General features: G+C 38.8%; 1 long non-coding RNA gene across 2 annotated transcripts in view; it reads right to left on the bottom strand.

Annotated features, from left to right (window-relative positions):
- Positions 1-18,103, bottom strand: part of LOC113158974 — a 60,977-nt gene that overhangs the window by 33,432 nt on the left and 9,442 nt on the right. For both annotated transcript variants that reach the window (XR_003298593.2, XR_003298592.1), the window contains one exon: positions 12,721-12,771. This is a non-coding gene — a long non-coding RNA (uncharacterized LOC113158974). The remainder of the gene's footprint in view (positions 1-12,720; positions 12,772-18,103) is intronic.

Raw genomic sequence — 18,103 nt, 5'->3', positions numbered from 1 at the left:
AACATAATTTGGACTGTATCTCATGCCTTTGTCAAGTCAACTGTATTTGTTTTTCATACACAACAGCAATTGAAGGCGCTTCAAGTCAGTTCAAAAACCATGATCAACACCAACTTATGTTAAAGGTAAACTTTGCCTCAGTGGGCTTTACATCTGTACAACACTGACACCCTCTGTCCTTAGAGTCTGGATAAAATGTGTAGAAATCATGTTTTACAAAGAAAACGTGTGTCCAAGCAAATAAAGTGCTAAAAAAATATTCAAATCACGCTGAGATATAAAAAAACTAAAATGTTGCAGCAGGTTTAGAATATCTGCCCAAGGTGGCCCCTGAAGATCACAGTGTGCTGAAGGTGTCCAGAGAACTCGAAAGACACCATACACTTGACTAGTAGGGGAGACGGAGAGATGTCTGGGTGTCGTATGCGGGTGTTGTGTCTGGCTGTTTGGTGACTCAGTGATACTAATTTCCATAGAATCATCACAGGATCTCTTCCTGAATTCCTTCCTAGCATAAGTTGACAAAAACATTTAGCGTCACTGCACAACAAAAAATAAAAAACTGATACAACATGAACAGTATTTAGATTTTAATTAGATCTTCACTAGTAAAGAGTTCTCTGCACTTTGTGTTTTACATAGTTACCTAATTATTTTAGACAACTATACCTCTGCCTGGCTAAATACTGGGACAGTGATGTGTGCACTTAATGCTTTATTATTGCTTCAACATCATTTTGCATGGTGGTCTTACATAAGCTGCTGCGTGCCAGCGTGTCAGCATTTACACCAGACACATACTCTAGTGCCAATTCTCTCTTCAGATGTTTGAGCCAAGTCATAACAGCTTTCTTTTGATTCTTGATTCTGAAATAGTGAGATCTAAAAACGTCAAATTCTCATGCTTTCTCAAGCGTGGAGCACTGAGTTTGATACGGATTTCCTTACATTAGTCTAAAACACAGCGTCGGCCTTCTTTGGAAAAACTGGTATTAGATCAAATTGTGTGATTTTAAACTGTTTGATGGTGCAACATGCATTTATACCGAGAGTCCGACAGGGCTGAAAGCATCAGGGTGCTGCTGTGAGTTATCAGTAAAGAGTGTGGTTTCTGTATGTCCATGAGGAATTCATGCTATAAAGTTTCCATCTGTAAATGTGTTTTCTCTCACTTTTGAGCTACAAGATACCGATGAGATTTGACACCAAAGCAATTACCAAGTTACCAATCATCAATTTTAAAATCAAGCACTGAGGTTTGATTTGGTGCTATAAGATTAATAATCAGCTGCTGCAGAGAGAAATTACACTTTTAATTTCATATCCAGACTAGAAAATCTAAATGAAATAGCAGCATGAGTTTCAATTTATAATATGCGATACTGCAACAGGAACAACAGCAGCGGGCAGGTCATTCTTCTGCCCTTGCATGTACAAGTCTGCGTGTATTTGAATTGCTATGAGGGTGCCGATACTCGCATGCAATCAAGCATGTATTAACTGCAGCCTTTTATTTCTTCCCCTAAGGGTAAAAATAAACCCATTGTTCTTTTAATATAGATACTAAAGCGCTGACACCACCTTAAAAATAGCATTTCTTACGACTTGTACTAAATAATCAACGCTGTATTTGCCAAATAAAATCAAAAACCATATGTGGGGGATAGGATATGATAATATTTCCCCTCTTAGATCAAAGATTAACTAAATCAGTATCTCAAATGTCAAATTACTGCATATTATGTTCTATACGTCTCCTATATATGAAACTGAACAGTCACTTCTACAAAAACACAGAGCTGCATTATCATTAACACACAGAAACTCACAACCACAACAGTACAACAGGCTTTGCTTTGATGTCCACAATGCTTTTTGTAGAAGCAGGTGTCACTCACCCCCTCCGCCCCAATTAGATGAAAACTGTTGGAGTGAAAGTACCGTATGCATCGTGCAGTTTCACTTGATGTTTATCTGAGATCAGATTCATTAAAAGCAAGTTTCAATCAAGGAAATTTTATTTTCTTAAATTTATGAAAGAGCAAAGACAAAACGACAGAGAAGCTGCAGTGGAGTAATTGGAATTAGTCCACCCAGTATTAGCAACACACACTTTCAAATTACTTTACGCATAAATAAATTAAATTAAATTAAAATGAGGTCAAATATGTATTTTTACATTTAATGTCTCCTTGCAGACAAACATGTTGCTTAATATTATCATTATTATTATTATTATTATCATCATTATTATTAGTTCACCTGGATGTTTGAAGGGGGAGAATCAGGCTCAGCTTGAATTTCAGTTTGCACTGAATGTACGAGCAGGATTTTATCACATGACTAGTCTGGAGACCAGTCGTGGTTCATGGTGCAACTTACAAACGTGTGATGTCGAAACTTAATGCTCCAAGTGCACAACAGCCAGAATAGTCTCACTCATACAGAGACATCTTACAGTACTTTACAGCTTTAAGGCAAAATACTGGACACAAGTAAAAGTACAAATACACATCTACCAGATACTGTAAACACCCCTTAAAAACATTTTTTACTGTATGATAATTTATCTAAACACCACAAGCACCTCAAATGCTTCTCCCTCACAAAAAATAAATCTACTAAATACACAATGAACATGATATCAACATTTTCTGATAAGATGTTTTTGTGCATATTGTTTTGTCATATTTAAAATGTTTACTGGTATTTTTAAGTTATTTTTTTAAGGGATCATTTATACTTTAAATTCATAAAACACATAATTTCACATAGCAGAAAATTAAAACGAGAGTTACATACAGACTATGGAACAAATTAGTGTTTTCTCAATATTAGATTTTCAGGTTTGTAGTCCACCCACTTTAATTTTCCACTACACACTTTATATATTTGTATTGTCTGGTTCTCAGGTTGCTGAGACTCGTTCAGCAGCTACAATGTGAAATAAAAGCAAACACAGTGCACCTCCTACATGCACTAAATGGCCCAGCAGCGTGCCCCGCAGCGAGCCACCATTTGACTGAGTATTTCTAATATCCATTTTTACGCTGACTTAAAGTGAGAGACACCAGTGGGGTGAATATTATTCTTCCTCACAACCGCAGGTGACTCAGAAACACACAAACACACTCACACAAGAGTAAAGATGTGAAACTTTATATATTCATAGTTCAAAGAAAATGAAATTCAAACACTGAAGTTGATTTCACAGCTGGGTGCTTGTTTGAGCTTGTTTAGATGTGTTTTGGGATTTTACTGACATAGAGAGGCATGACTCAGATACCGAGTAAGCTAAAAACATTTAGTCAAACTATTCTGACAGCTTTTACAAATCATTTTAGCCATGTAAACTACAGAGTCGAGGGTTTACATACGAAATAAGCACAGGATATCAAGGTTACTGGGAATTTCTGCTACTTATACAATCAAACATTAAATCAATAGATGATTTATCATTAATTTCCATGTAATTAAAACATATTTAATAACCAGCTAAAGGGGATTTTTTATTTTTATAGCAGCATGAGAAGATGCTCACACTGGAGCAATAATCTCATTAATACATCTTCTGTTTCTTTACTAATGTGCATCATTAATTCCTGCTCATGTGAATTTGACTGAATTTCCTTCTCTGTGTGTGTGTGTGTGTGTGTGTGTGTGTGTGTGTGTGTGTGTGTGTGTGTGTGTGTGTGTGTGAAAAGGAAAAACAAACCCAAAATGTCAAATGTCTGCCTTCTCATCACACAGGAAGTTTATCAGGCCGTGACATTTTGATTATCTGTTCTTGTTGTTTTCGTTGTTTACACAGTGAGAACAACAATATCGAAAAAGACATTTTCACACCGCGCAAAGGACCAAGTGGCATCTTTTCTGTCTTTATCCTGATATTCTTATTCAAATCTCTGGAGTTTCTAATTAGGACAAATATCTGATCTGATTGTTTAATTGGAAGTTGTTTTATTAAATATGCAGCAGCGGTGTTTCCCCGGATGAAGGAATTATAATAACCCAGAAAACGAACTTCTGCCGACTTTTATTCTTCCAATTCTCAGTTCACTATGAAAGGACGCTTTAAATAATAGATTTTGAGGTTGATAAATGTTAATAAACTGAATAACTCCACAAAAAAAATAGCTTTAAAAAATAGAGAGTCGCCGAAAAATGCGCGTAAAGTCCAAGTGACGCAGTCTCGAAATCAAAGAGGACAAATGTTCACAGAGTGGTCAGATTTCAACTTTACATCATTTTACTTTACAAATTAGACACATTTTTACATCTTTTTTTTTTATTATCAGTGATGTTTGGTGTCTGAAACCAGTCGAGGTTCGTCTGACCAATGGTTAAAGTGTCGAAAACGGACATTTAAACGTTATATTGAACTTCACATTAATATTTGTTCTTGTCAAATATTGAGTTATTTCCTGCAGAAAAACAATTAAAGTGCACACATGCTATTAAATATAAAAATAAGCTTCTGATTTTTATAATCTCTTCCACAGTAAATGGCTCATTTTGAACCTCATCTAATTCCTCCTTCCTCATCAACGCTGTATTTTTCTGTGTAACATCACTAAAAAACCGTGTTTAACTATTAATCGTGATATGTTTGTTAGTGTACGTGCAGTTCTTCTGCACTTCTGCTGCTGCTGCTTTCGTTTTGGTGACTCACTGGAAATCGTTGAAAGACAAAACGACGAGAAACAGAACAACCACGTTTTGAAACTCATCTTCTGAGTTACACCTGAAGTGATTCATTAACAAAAGGTGCGAATTAGTGCAGCAAACAATGCACATGATGTGACTTTTAATCAGAACAAATACTAAGAAATAGAAGAAGCAGGAGGGTTTTTTTACATTTTGGAAAATTAGTAGAGAATAAACGTCGTAAATACTATAAAACGACTTTAAAGTCGCTACTGAGCCACACTTCCACTATCAGAGCCTGATGTAATTAAGACATTTAATTATGAGCACATTTGTTTTATTTATTTGGCTGAGAAATGTTTTTCTTTTGTTTTGTTTTTTTGCCAATAAATCGCTTTGTGAACTGTAAGAGAGGAGAAATAATATAACTCCAGTCACTCTAACTCTGTGTTTAGCAGTACACCAGTGTCCTGGTTTATATTGAGGTTATTGTAAATCGAAAATTAAAGAGAAAAGCAACGAAAATAAAGCTGGACAAACTACAGGTTGTGTGAAAGGTGCGCTGTTTTGGACGCAGGTGAGTTGAAGCTGCTAAACTCTGCAGGACGCTGTTTACTGTGGGGAGGAGTCGCCCTCTAGTGGACACATAAGTCAGCTACACCAATACACAGGGACATTTTCTATCATGACAGCTCCTGTTACCGTCAGCCACCTTGGCTGGTTTCAGTTTCTTCAACACCCATGCAGTGAGATCAGGTCCCACCCAGGTAAACACGCCACACATGATGACTTATTAATGCTGTGATGCAGTGGAAACACAGTCAGACACTGCCAGTGTTTCCTGGAAAGCAGACATGTCTGTGTGATCAAAGAAAAACCAGCTAATACTACACTACATATTTAGCTGTTAATGGGATTTTTGGCTTTTGAAATTTGCTGCATCGCTGCCTATAAAAAAAAAAACAAAAGGGCTGATGTTGTGACGGACGTCTGCAGAGTTTCATAATCATCAACTGAGAGGTGCCATAAAAACAAAAAACAGAAAATCAGTGACTTTATCGTCAATTAGAGAGTATTTAGTACTTCTCCCACCACTGTTAACAAGTATCAGCAGTAATTAGAAGCAGTTTATTTTTTTATATCACTTTTCTGGGTTTTCTCATAAGTTGAATCTCTGTAGAGGAAATAATTGTCATCTAAGAGCCAGAAGGCTTTATGTTTAGCTGATATAGTTCATTACTAGCAACTTGTTTTTGTTTTTAAGCCGTTTTTAGTTTTGTCTTGTTTGTGTTTTGGGGTATTCTTGTTCTAAGAAGTTCAAAACTTAAAAAGAAGTTTAGCTGTAAATAAACTAGGTCACGTCTGAGATTAATTCCTTGTCTTTGCATCTGTCGCCGGTCATGTGGGAATTATAGCAGAGACACAACCACAAATATTAAAACATATAAAACTTTGTTTCCCACCAGAAACCCCATGTTGTTTGGCACCATGTCCACATCTGAGTTTCTAACTCATCTACCTGCAGATTCTTAGTGCAACCTGCTCCAGTGCCTTAAAGCAACACGCCTGCCCGCTGCTAGGGGAAGTGAAGCTCTGCTGTATGACCTGACCTCCTTATGTAATCAGTGTTGATGCCTCAATACATGGTTTTTCCTAAACAAATGATTTCATGGTAGAGGTGATTAGTATCCTGTAACAGGTGGAATTGTTTCTGCTGACGATTCCCAGAATGTTCGACTCTACCTTCCCATAAGCCCTGTTTCCCCTACACGCCCTCCCCTCTCCCTGGCATCGCTCTGTTTGTTTTGAAGATCAAGACGAAGAAGAATGGAAAGAGTCAATAACAGTCATCTTACATTTGGACTAGGTAACCTGAGCTGAAGTTGAAACTGTGTGGTTAGAATTGAGAGGTGGAGGATGGCGAGATTTCGGAGGGTGTCGAAGTTATTATTTCTGTTTGCAAGATCTGCAAGGAAAACGAGATTTACTGAAGGGATTTACAAGAAACATCAAATATACTGAGAGCACGAGAGGGAGTCCCACTGCTAATGGTGAGTTTCTAGTGTGCTAACACTGAGATAAAACACACATGGTAGCACATTTAGTAGAGCTGTGCTGAATTATGAAATGCCTGTTACCAACAGATGATACTAAACGTAAAAATATAAAGTTCACAGTATAATCACACCAGAGAATCTGTTTGGCAATTTGGTGAAGTCTGGCTGGAGGTTTCTGCTGCCTGTCTGCCTCTTTACTAATACTATCAAATACATTCAATTCTTACAGTTCTCTGTGAATTGACCGATAACAAAATGAATCTTTCTGGCTCTAATTATCCACCCTTATTGTAGATTTATCATGCTCCATTTGTAAATAGACGTTCCTGACGTACATAGTGTTCTCATTTTTTTTTTTTTTTTTTAAGTAACCATTTGTCCTTGTACCTCTGTTGTGTGGAATCAATAAGATTACCTAAACAAATGAAACGTTGACACAACAGAACTTCAAAACAGTGATTAAACTAAACACAGTATTCATTGAATTACTGTGAAAATGCTAAATGCAGCATAAAGGCCACTAGAGGCTGTTATTTCGTTTAGAGTAACAGCACCGACCTGAACTGAATGTGAGCTGAACTGAAAAGCAAATTTATTTTAAAGAAATTTTGAACCCTGTAACCTCCAGATTTCATCTAGCCAAGCAAAATCAGGACACTGCGTCTCTGACAGTGTGACATTAGTCATTCTCACTTGGGAGTTTTAACCAACAAATGAGACGGCTAACCGTAGAATATGAGCTTCTGAAAACATCTTTGTCATTTGTGACTTCTCTTACAACCCCCTGAGTAATGAGCAGGGTGATGTTTTTGGCGTTCTTAGTCATTTAATGTGTCTTGGAGCACAATTCATGAGTAAAGGTGCAACAGAGCACCCACGCACACCCACAAATTAGTGACCTACTACTGTTTTCACCTTGACAGGATATTCGGCTTTGACATTTATTGATCACTAACCTGACATTTGACTCATGAGAGCATGCACACGCTCTTATCTTATGACAGGTGTATCGTCATTTAGAGACACCGAAATCACAAACTGCTTCTATAAAATATGAGCAATAGTGAGCGCAAACACACACACACACACACACACACACACACACACACACACACACACACACACACCCTCATTCAAAGCTGCTTGATCCTTTTCTGGCACGTGACTGTGCAGACAGCTCAAATCCAGTCACCCAAGAAATTATACACTAATATTAAACCATAAAATGTCAATAATAAAGATGTATTTAAAACCATTAAGTTGTCATCACAACAAACACGTCTAACAACCCCCTGCAGCCTGTGGTACCTCGACCTGATGCTTGAGAAACTTCACTGACTCATGAATTTATACAATGAAAAAGACATTTTAAGGACAATGTCATGGTTTCATATTCAGACATCGCAAAACCAGGTTGATTCAATCCAGTACTAAACTTACGCACACGCGTGCATGCATGCATACAAAAGCAACTCTGGCCCGGTTTTCACTCGTACGCCGAGTTGTTTTTTCTTCTTCACTTAAATGCAGCTTGTTATTGTTGTAGAATTTACTGTAAAGCGCTCACAGGATTAAAAACAGGACCAGCTTGGCTCATTTCATGTGAATTTAAGTAACCCTTAACATAGTTCTAACGTTGCATCACACTTACACTGATACAGAAGACACATTTGGACTCTTTGTAAGTCTGATTATTCAGGTTATAAATTGCAACAAGAAAGGAAAACAGACGTAAAAAGTATAACTGGTTTGCACTATAATCCACAAATGTAGAATGAAAGTGTATTTTTTAGCAGGAGGTCCATTTAGTAGCTGATTAGAGGAGTAAAACTGTATTTCCTTTATTCTTCTGCTCCAGAACAGGCACGAATGGTGAGATCGTTTTGTCAGCTTCAGTCTCCAAGGTTAAGAATAAACTGTCATGAATGAAAAATCCACAGAGTGAATGAAAAACTGCCAGTTTTAGCATTTAACACAAGACAGACAGTGTAGTACAACCAAAAGTGTCAAAATAGCAGGTGATGTGGACTTTGTGGTGAGATTTATTTGTCAATACAATTATTTCTTATTATAATTAGGACATTGTCAGGTTCAGTACTTCTGAACTACTACTCCTGTGTAGCTTACTGCAAGTTATCCCCTTAAGACTAATACATTTTAAAGTGTGCAGTCATTCGTATATATTGATGTGTGTGTGACATGTGCGATGGAGTATTATCATAAAAATGTAAATCACTCTATTCTCACAGTGAAGAAATGGGAATGATCGCTGTGTACCTCGAGGGAGACACGCTGCGAAGTCATTCTCTTCTCTCTCATTTCTGCTTTAACTCTCTAGATGACACATAGCAAGTTCTCACTTCTTCTGTAGCTGCTCTTATCTCCTGAACACAACCCTTTAAATATATAAATATATTCTTCCGAACCCGGCGGAGGGGAAAAAACTGTCTAAATGTTCTATTGTAGTGATTTGCCATGTAAAATATCAAGGCCAGCCAATTGAAACCTCTTGAAGTCATTTGCATTTCTACAGAGCGCAGATAGATTTGAGTGTCTCTCGTCATATGTAACTTCAAAACACAAATGCAGACTTTTCATTTGATTAATCTGATCAGTATAATAAACCACATGAATCAAATTCACTATTATTGTAATTAAAGCCACAGTAAGTACAATATAGGGGTCAAGCTTAAGCAGAATAGCTTTGATTTAGAGACGAGTACAATGGAAACACAGAGACATGAAGACAGTGGGAGGGTATTTGGGAAGTACACACATGTTGGCAACGAACGGTTAAAAACACACAAACTGGGCAACAGAAAGTATTTGTGATCAGATTAAGAAGATGCATTTGCACAATATCTACTAACTAATGGTTCAAAATCAACAAACAAATCAACACGGCTGATCCAACTAGGAGCTTTATAGCAGCACAAAGTAACGATGAGGTTTGACGGTGAATTCTTGAACCATTGTACTGTGCTGTCAAGCATAACTGCCCGGCTTATGTCCAGAGGCTTTTTTCATTTTCAAAATAATGAACACCTACAGTAATGTACTGCACTATAGCTGCAGGAAGCCGTTTGGTGTGGATGGAGACTTTGACACTGTGTTATTATGATCTGAGATTTAATACGTTGTCAGAAAACAAATAAAAGTTGGTCAGTGATACATTTGGTATCGATCTGAATTTGGCTCAACTCGCCAAATGCTTTATTACACATCATTTACTGACTTAGTTAATAAAAAGCATAATTCAATAGTGAAACATACTTACACTCACAAATTAGCTTGGTATAAATGTCCTATCTGGGGGCAAGTGTTCAGACAGCATCATCTTCTCAGCCAACCATCAGGACTCTCTGCCTGTCTGTATGGGAATTAGCGGTGGCTAAAAAGCTAATAGTCTTTATTTATAAGCTAAAGGATGTACCCAGTAATCCCTATAAATCAATCCAAAGAAGCCAATTATTGCTGCTATGCACTGATTGAGTTTAATGCAGCTGTTCAGTTTACTCAAGACTGAGCCATGAATGGACTGTATCTGCTGTATCTCCTAGCAGATACAGTCGAATACAGTATTTTTTATTTATCAGGGTGAGAGAGAGATTGATTGTTTCTCTACCCGGCAACAGAGAGCTGAGTCATCTCTGTCACAACCCTCCCACGCCAACCCACGCTGCTCTGCTCTCAGTCTTTCTCGATGGTGAAGATGCATGGCCGCGGACACGATACCAAAACTAACTGCATCACTTCATCCAGGCCCACAGATGACAAAAACACACATTTACGGTAAATGGGGGGGGGGAGCCTTGGCGGAACAAGGATGGCATAGGTGGGTGTGAGTGTGTGTTGTGTGTGTGTGTGTGTGAGTGTGAGTGAAACCTCTGACAATTATAAAGAAAATGATACCACTGTGTAGAAGCTAATGATGAGTGTGTAGATGAAAGACGTGAGCAAAACACTGAAAGAGATATTGTGCAAATGTTTTTCTCTGGTTGTGTAGACAAATTTTAGTTCAATCCCATCGTTGTGAGGACATTTTGGCTGCTCCTCAACTTTAAAGTGATGTTTATGGGCTAGGATTTGGTTTCAGAATTAGGTCAAGGTTAGGGTAAAGGTTGTGCATTCAGTTGTGATGGCTGAGGATAAGTTAGAGGACTAGGGAACAGACCAACATGTGAACTCAACTGGCCAACATTTGAAACCGCAGTATGAGGAAGACTAACACTTGTGAGAGCCAAGGTCAAAATGTGTCAGTCCAATAGAGGAATGACTGAAATCAAATATGGAACCAGAAGCTGATAACAAACAAGCAGACAGCTTCCATGTGTGCATGGACAGCTCTCAGTGATACAACACAGAAAACCAAATTCATCTTTTCCATTTTTTCCCTGTTTGTACAAAGGAAACAAGATTTGATCTCGAGCGAGTGAGTGATCTTTAATGTTTTCCCCAAATCAAAGCCCAAACAAGAGGCCTGAAATCTAACTGCAACTACTGCACTCCACCAGCTGTGTAGCATCATCTTAGAACTCACACAATCACCCACACCTTTCTCAAATTTCCTTCATCATGCGTTCACTAACGACACTCGGTCATGTACAGTAGCTTCATCCATACCATTTAGTTTGTCTTGGTATGTTTCAGCTAGCGGCTCAGTTGCAGATCGGATGCCTCGCTTTCCTGCTGAATGAACCATTCTGCTGTAATTTAGAAGAAGAGTTGGTGCAGATGTGAAAGAAACGTTTACTTTTTTTCATCCGAGAGTCCAAATGACCTACAGTAGCCACGAGGATGTGAAGGAAAGGCTCCACGTTCAGTAGGTTCAGGACATAAACAGAACCTACTGAAAGTCATGTGTAGTACGAACGGCACTCAGGTTCATTTATACATCCTCCATATTCACTTAACTCCAAGTACAACAAATGTAGTCAGAGATGTGTTTGGCAACATAAATAAAGGGATGATTGGTGTGGTGTCTATATGTTCCATGTATAAATTACAGGCTAAGCTACAGTACAAGTCAGGAGAATGAACATCAACATATTTTCCAGACGATTTACAAAATATTTCTGTGTAGCGCTACAAGTGCGAGACGTTACATATCTACACAGACAATATCTGCAGAACAACAGTCATCATTTCGAGCTCTAGCCTTCAAGCCCACACAGCGAAGTCTTTGCATGTTTTCGATCGTCTTCTTCGCATATATACACTGAAATAACCTAATGCTGACAGTTCTTATATAATGTGCGTCAATACAGATTGTGAAAGTCCCACTAACGTCACTGAAAGTCTCATTTCTATACACACATTGATCAAGGTGATTGAATTGCTCCTAGGTTGGAGCGCTTTGATCGCCCTTGTTCCATCTAAACACAGCTGTTGCGATATCGCCAGGAGAAATAACACCACCACTTTCATTTTAGCCCTTCAGAGGTGCGGTCAGTGCGTCACACCATGATTACATGACTAAGTTTGGAGCAGCAGGTTACATGCCAAGTGCCAAATATAACCAGTTTGCCGCAACCTGTCCAACTGCCAATAGACTAAAACACATTTATCACACAGTGCTATTTACTGAGTCCTGTGATTATCTGCTGTCAGATGTTACAATTTATTTCCTATTTTTAACTTATTGCTGCAAAAGGCAACCCCGTGTTTTGCATGAGACTTACAAATAACATTTACTCAAAGTAATATAAATGACCTTTGTGCCATTCTCCGAAGTTCTGGAAACATTTGTAATATTTTCCATTTAGCCTTTGAATGCATCCTGCCTTTTAGCTCTGTTATCTCCATTCTTGCAGACAAATAACTTTGTAAAATGGGTTTGTTTTTGTTTTGTTTTCTACCAAACCCTTTAAACCAAACTAAAATGACTGAGCCGTTATCTTCAACTAGCCCAAACATTCAAAACTCAGCTCAACTTAAGAGGAGTTTCCTAAAACTACATATCTTCTTAGCTAAGTCAATAGCAGCCAATGTTGATGTCTAGTTTGCTTTAACTTACCAATCAGCCTCGTCTTCATCTTCTTCTTCATCAGAAAGTCTTCACACAAAACTGAGAGGGACAGAGAAAGACAGACGGGAGAGAAGAAAGAAGAAAAGGAATGCTTTAATTACTTTGAAGGAAGCCAGTTATCTTCCCACTCACATTGCTGAGTGTCCTACTCACACACACACACACACACACACATATATACACAATATCCAAACACACACACACACACAGGCACAAACACACACTCTCTTTCTCTCTCAAAAAAACCTCCAAAACTCAATGAATCAAGAGAAGAAAGAGAAGAAGGGGTTCAGAGATTGAGAGAAGGGCAGACAATAAAGAGGCAGAATAGAAACGAGGAATGAATAGAATGTGAAAAGAAAAGCAGATGTCAGAGGGAGGAGAGCGCAAGACTGGAGAGAGAAAGAATGAAGAGCATGGCTTGGCTGAGTCATCGGTAACCACCACTTCCTGCAACGCTCTGTCAGAGCTCTCTACTAATGACTGGCCAACTTCTGAAGCAAACACGCACACACACACACACACACACACGCACACGAACACATGAACACCTCTTACTTGATCGTTGTTCCTCTTTCAGCTTCAAACTGCTCACAAAGCAAAGAGAACAGGGTGTGTGTGTGTGTGTGTGTGTGTGTGTGTGTGTGTGTGTGTGTGTGAGTGGGAGAGAAAGCCTGGAGAAGTCAACCCATGGACTGACCTTCTGGTGTGTGTGTCATGAGAAATGGAACAAGATCTGCTGCTAAATTCAGAAATAAACAGCTTTTCCCCATTTCCCAGAATTCCCAGAGGTGGGGTTTCTTCATTTTTATCCATTGAGGAAAGATACTGTCCGTTATATAGTTAAACATAGCTGACAGAGTCCTCTCAAGCTTTTCTTCTAGCAAGTATCTACCACCATCCTGACACCTGCACCGACAATAACTCCTGTTAAAAAACATTTTGGGGGCTTTTTTGGCCACTTGCGGGAAGCAAGAACAAGCTGAACACAACACTAACATTAACACACAGTGTAGGTCACTGAGTGATGACCTACAGTATGTGGCACTCATAATGGATGAATAGATATTTTACTCTGCACCTGATTAGGTCTGGCATCAGCTACATGGCTTCAGGCCACAAGGGAGCAAGGGGGGGGGGGGGGGGGGGGGGGGGGCTGAAACTCTGTGAATTTCTTTTAAATTCACTTGGGCTCAACTGGAAATGGTTTCATTGTAAGTCATTTTCTTAGTCAAGCGTTTTTGTAAATCAATGCACCTGAAACATCTGCAACCCTCAGCCTGACCAGCACTTTCTGTGACATTTAGGAACTTGTCATCTTGCTGAAGGTTATACATATTAGCAGGGAAAGTAATGAGACTGATAAAAACAAAATGACTGTTGTAGTGGTATTTAAGGCTCTAATATAGTAAGAGGTTCTGATACCGTTTGCAATGTTTCAGGACAAGTTTTAGCATCAGAGAGGAAACCAACACAGAATTATTATATTAATGTGAATTCTGGATTTGACCATTGTGCTGTTGACTGTACAGCATAAATCTGCCGGTCTGTGGGGTTATTGTGAGACAAATGGATTCCCACCCTGTCCAGCAAAGTCCCCTATCCGGAGGAAATCATGAGAACTTGTAAATACACACATCCTCCTCTGCATTTCCCACGCTTTTCACAACACACACACACACACACACACACATACACAAACTCTCATATACACACAGGCAAGTACAGACTTGGACATGATGCCCTGTGCATGTATCATGTCAAGACAGACAGGCAGTAATATAGATGGGAACAGTCACACAGCATTGCACCAGATGTTTCTCTAGTTCAACTTGATTATTTACTATATATTGCTGATGTAGAGGATATGACAGTTCTGCAGCTTTACTGCTGCACTGCAGGCTGTATGTGTCAGGTTATCATAAAATACCATCCAGTCAAACAAGTTAGAGACTACAGCATTGACACAGTGAGCTAAATGCTAACTTCAATGCTAACATGCTGACATATAATAATAAGGGGTTTAATGTTTGCCATGTTGATCAACTTCATTTAGCGTGTTAACATGCATGTCAGCATTTGTTATCAGTTAGAAGTATAGTTGAGGCTGACCGACATGCCAGTTCTGCTTGCTAGCCATGAACCAATTAAAGATGGAGCTAGATATCAAAGTCAGCAGTATCCATCCTCTAAAGAAACAATGAATGTCTGTACAAAAAGTCTTGGCAATGCACAAATAGTCATTTAGTCTGCACTAACCCACAGACAACACCACAGGCACTCCCATCCCTAAAATTATGCAAGTAGCAGGGAAAAACTGTTTAAATTTAACATCCATGGCATAAATGTTTCTGAAATGTTAGTTTGAAAGAAAAAGCATGAACGTATAGTACTTTTCACACCCAGAAGCCACTGTGAAAACCATGGATTCAGTAAATACCTAAAGTTACAGTAACTGACTAGAACACCCACAATAACTGGTAATGACAGTGGCAGTAATGCGAGCAATGAACTATGACCTTTTACATTTAACTTAGACTAAAACAACATTTTATAGGGAAGTCATACAAGACTTTTCTCATATTGATGTGAACTGTCTGTGTTGTAGCTCTTTTTCTGGGTAAAATCCACAGTAACAAATGTATTTTACACTTAAAGTAATAACTGGGTAGACAGCAGCTGCCGCAGCCAAACATGCAAATAAAACTGCTCTTACACAGAAACCGAAACCTTATCAATTTTATCAAGAAGATGTCACAAACATGGCCTGACCGACAAGTGATCTTGATAATGCTCAGCCGCCAAGATAATAGCAAGAAAACATTTTAAACAAAGCCAGGTCTTAATGGAAAAGCTACTGTGCACTCGGTTATCACAGTTATAACCCTGTGTGTCGTAATATTGGAGGTCAAGAGGTTTCCAAAATCAGTACAAGGTTATTATTATTAATATTATTATATTATATTATATTAGGATCCCCTCCCCCCCAACACACACAAGTTATACCTATTTTTAGAGCTGTTACGCCTAGTTATTATTGCACTGACATGCAGCTACGTCGACTCGGTGCAGAGAAAAAGAGAGAAAGTATGATTTAACTAAATGATGCCTCAGCAAAGAGCTAATTGTGGGTGGATTGTGGGAGATTGAGTCTACAGATGAGTCAAGGAGGACAATTACACATAACATCAGAGTGAATAGCACAGCCTATCTTTAGTGTCTGCGTGGGAATCAAACTTAAACATCTGCACCATGGCTGGATTAAGTACCTACACTATGCCCAACTATGGTGCTTCTTCAAAATAATATTCTATCGTATTTGTTTGACGTTAAATGTATGCAAGTGCTGCGTTAGTTAGACCCCTGGTATTGTTTACACAGTCACATAATAATGTGAAAATTCATTTTATTTCACAAAACAGGAAATGTATATTTCAAATCTACCACTAAATACCATGTCTGATTAAATGAAACATGCAAGTGTCCCATGACAGTTAAATTAAATTTGAAAAGAACAATTGCTCTTTGTATAGCAATGCTAAGTCTTGAAGACACTGAGCAGGATTTTCCTTTTTTAAATGTCACATGCAGTAATTACTTTTCCTACTGAGTCACTGCTAAAGGCTGGTCAGACGTCTGGCTCTGCACAGACGCTGCATTCTGCATGTATTAATGTTGTTGTATCGTTTTTGGATGAACAATACTTTTATAATCACCTTTTGGCAGTGGCTGGGTCAGCCTAACCTCAAACCACTTCAGACTCTGTCTGGAGAGAATACGAGTATGATTTATTTGCCATGAAGCTCCAGTTTTGTCCAACCATTGCTGATAAAAATATTTGGTACCTCGCTACATGTTTGGCTCTCATGTTGGGTAGAAAACCTACAAGAGGCACTACGTATGTTGCTATTCCTGGTAGAAATCTCGCACCAAAGCCTCTAAACTCATACCTAGTTACAGTTGTTAAGCTATGACTGGACTAACAAGCAGTCAACTCAACCCATGCGAAATCCAAGATGTCATCAGCAGCACTGCTCAGTTAGGGTCTGCCACTGACAAATGGAGGGTGCCTACTTCAGCACTGACTCATTCAGACACTCTGGTGTGTCTGTGTTGAGTAACCAGCAGTTTCTTCCACCTCTTCACTTTGCAGGATTTCCTGGTGACACAGCATGTGAGAGGTATCCAACTGCTGACCTCACTCCTGGGTACCTAATAGGAAGAATCGCCAGGAATGCATTGTGTCACTTCTTTTACAGCTTTTCCCGTCCTTATTAACTTTATCTTCTGTAGAATATATACATGCTGTATATTCTTTTGGGGAAAAAAAAGGTAAAAGCATGAATGTAATATGTTTTGTCGTAAGAGAGCACAGCTGCAAAAGTAAACGTAAAATACTGCAAAGAAAATACCACCTCAGGCAGTCATCTTTACACTTTCTGAAAAATACTGGGCTGAAAAAAAAGGCAGAACATTTACAGCCTGTCTGTTCCATTTCTTTAAAACCAACACTTCCACCTCTGTCCCTCCACACTCTGATTTTACCATTACTGTCTGCTGCTGTTGGTGTGCTGACGTAAAGTGGAACAATTTGTCTGGTGATGTTTTACCATGGAAACACCGTTTAGGCAGGAGCGCAGACAACAAGTGGGAATGGACCAGCACCTACTCACCCTTTTGCAGTATTTCTCATTTTCTGTTCATGTTGTGCACTGACAGTATGCTACATAGGAATAGACAGAATAACAGAAACAGAACAGCCCTGCAGCTAATACTAGAATGATGTGGCTTTTTGGTTTGTTTTCATCTCTGATATTATTTTATGGTAAATTTTGGCTTAAATTGGGGTTATTTACTGTAAAGTATGAGACTAGTCTCTTGTCCCACAAACCTAGAACCACAGAAAAGAATACTGATGGATGATACCTGCATTTACTTGATGACTTAAGTGCAGTTAAGGTTAGACAACACTTAGATTATTGATAAGGGAAGATTACTGCTGTGCAGACGCTCTATTTGCAGACGTGTGAATGTCAGACTCACCCACCCTCCACATCAACCTCATTTAGGGCATACTAAACTAATACTGAACTTAACAACAGTATGAAGGTAACTCGTAAAATGTAGAGTAGTTAAATAAGCCAAACGGAGCAAAGCAAAGGCTGAACAGCTGCAGCTGGAGAAACCGGCATTATAAAGGATGAAAAGTGGCCACTCAGCAACGGCACCCTAACAGGATTACACTGTAGTATTCATCTTACTTTGCTCTTGCAAAATGAATGCCCCACCTCACCTCCTCCTTTTTCATCCCACACTTTCCCAATGCCCCCACTAAGCCTTTGCTTTGACTTCCTTCATCCAGTCTGGTCTG

This window comes from Anabas testudineus, chromosome 15, assembly GCF_900324465.2.
Source record: "Anabas testudineus chromosome 15, fAnaTes1.2, whole genome shotgun sequence".
Lineage (NCBI taxonomy): Eukaryota > Metazoa > Chordata > Actinopteri > Anabantiformes > Anabantidae > Anabas > Anabas testudineus.
This window is presented reverse-complemented; position numbering and strand designations above follow the sequence as displayed.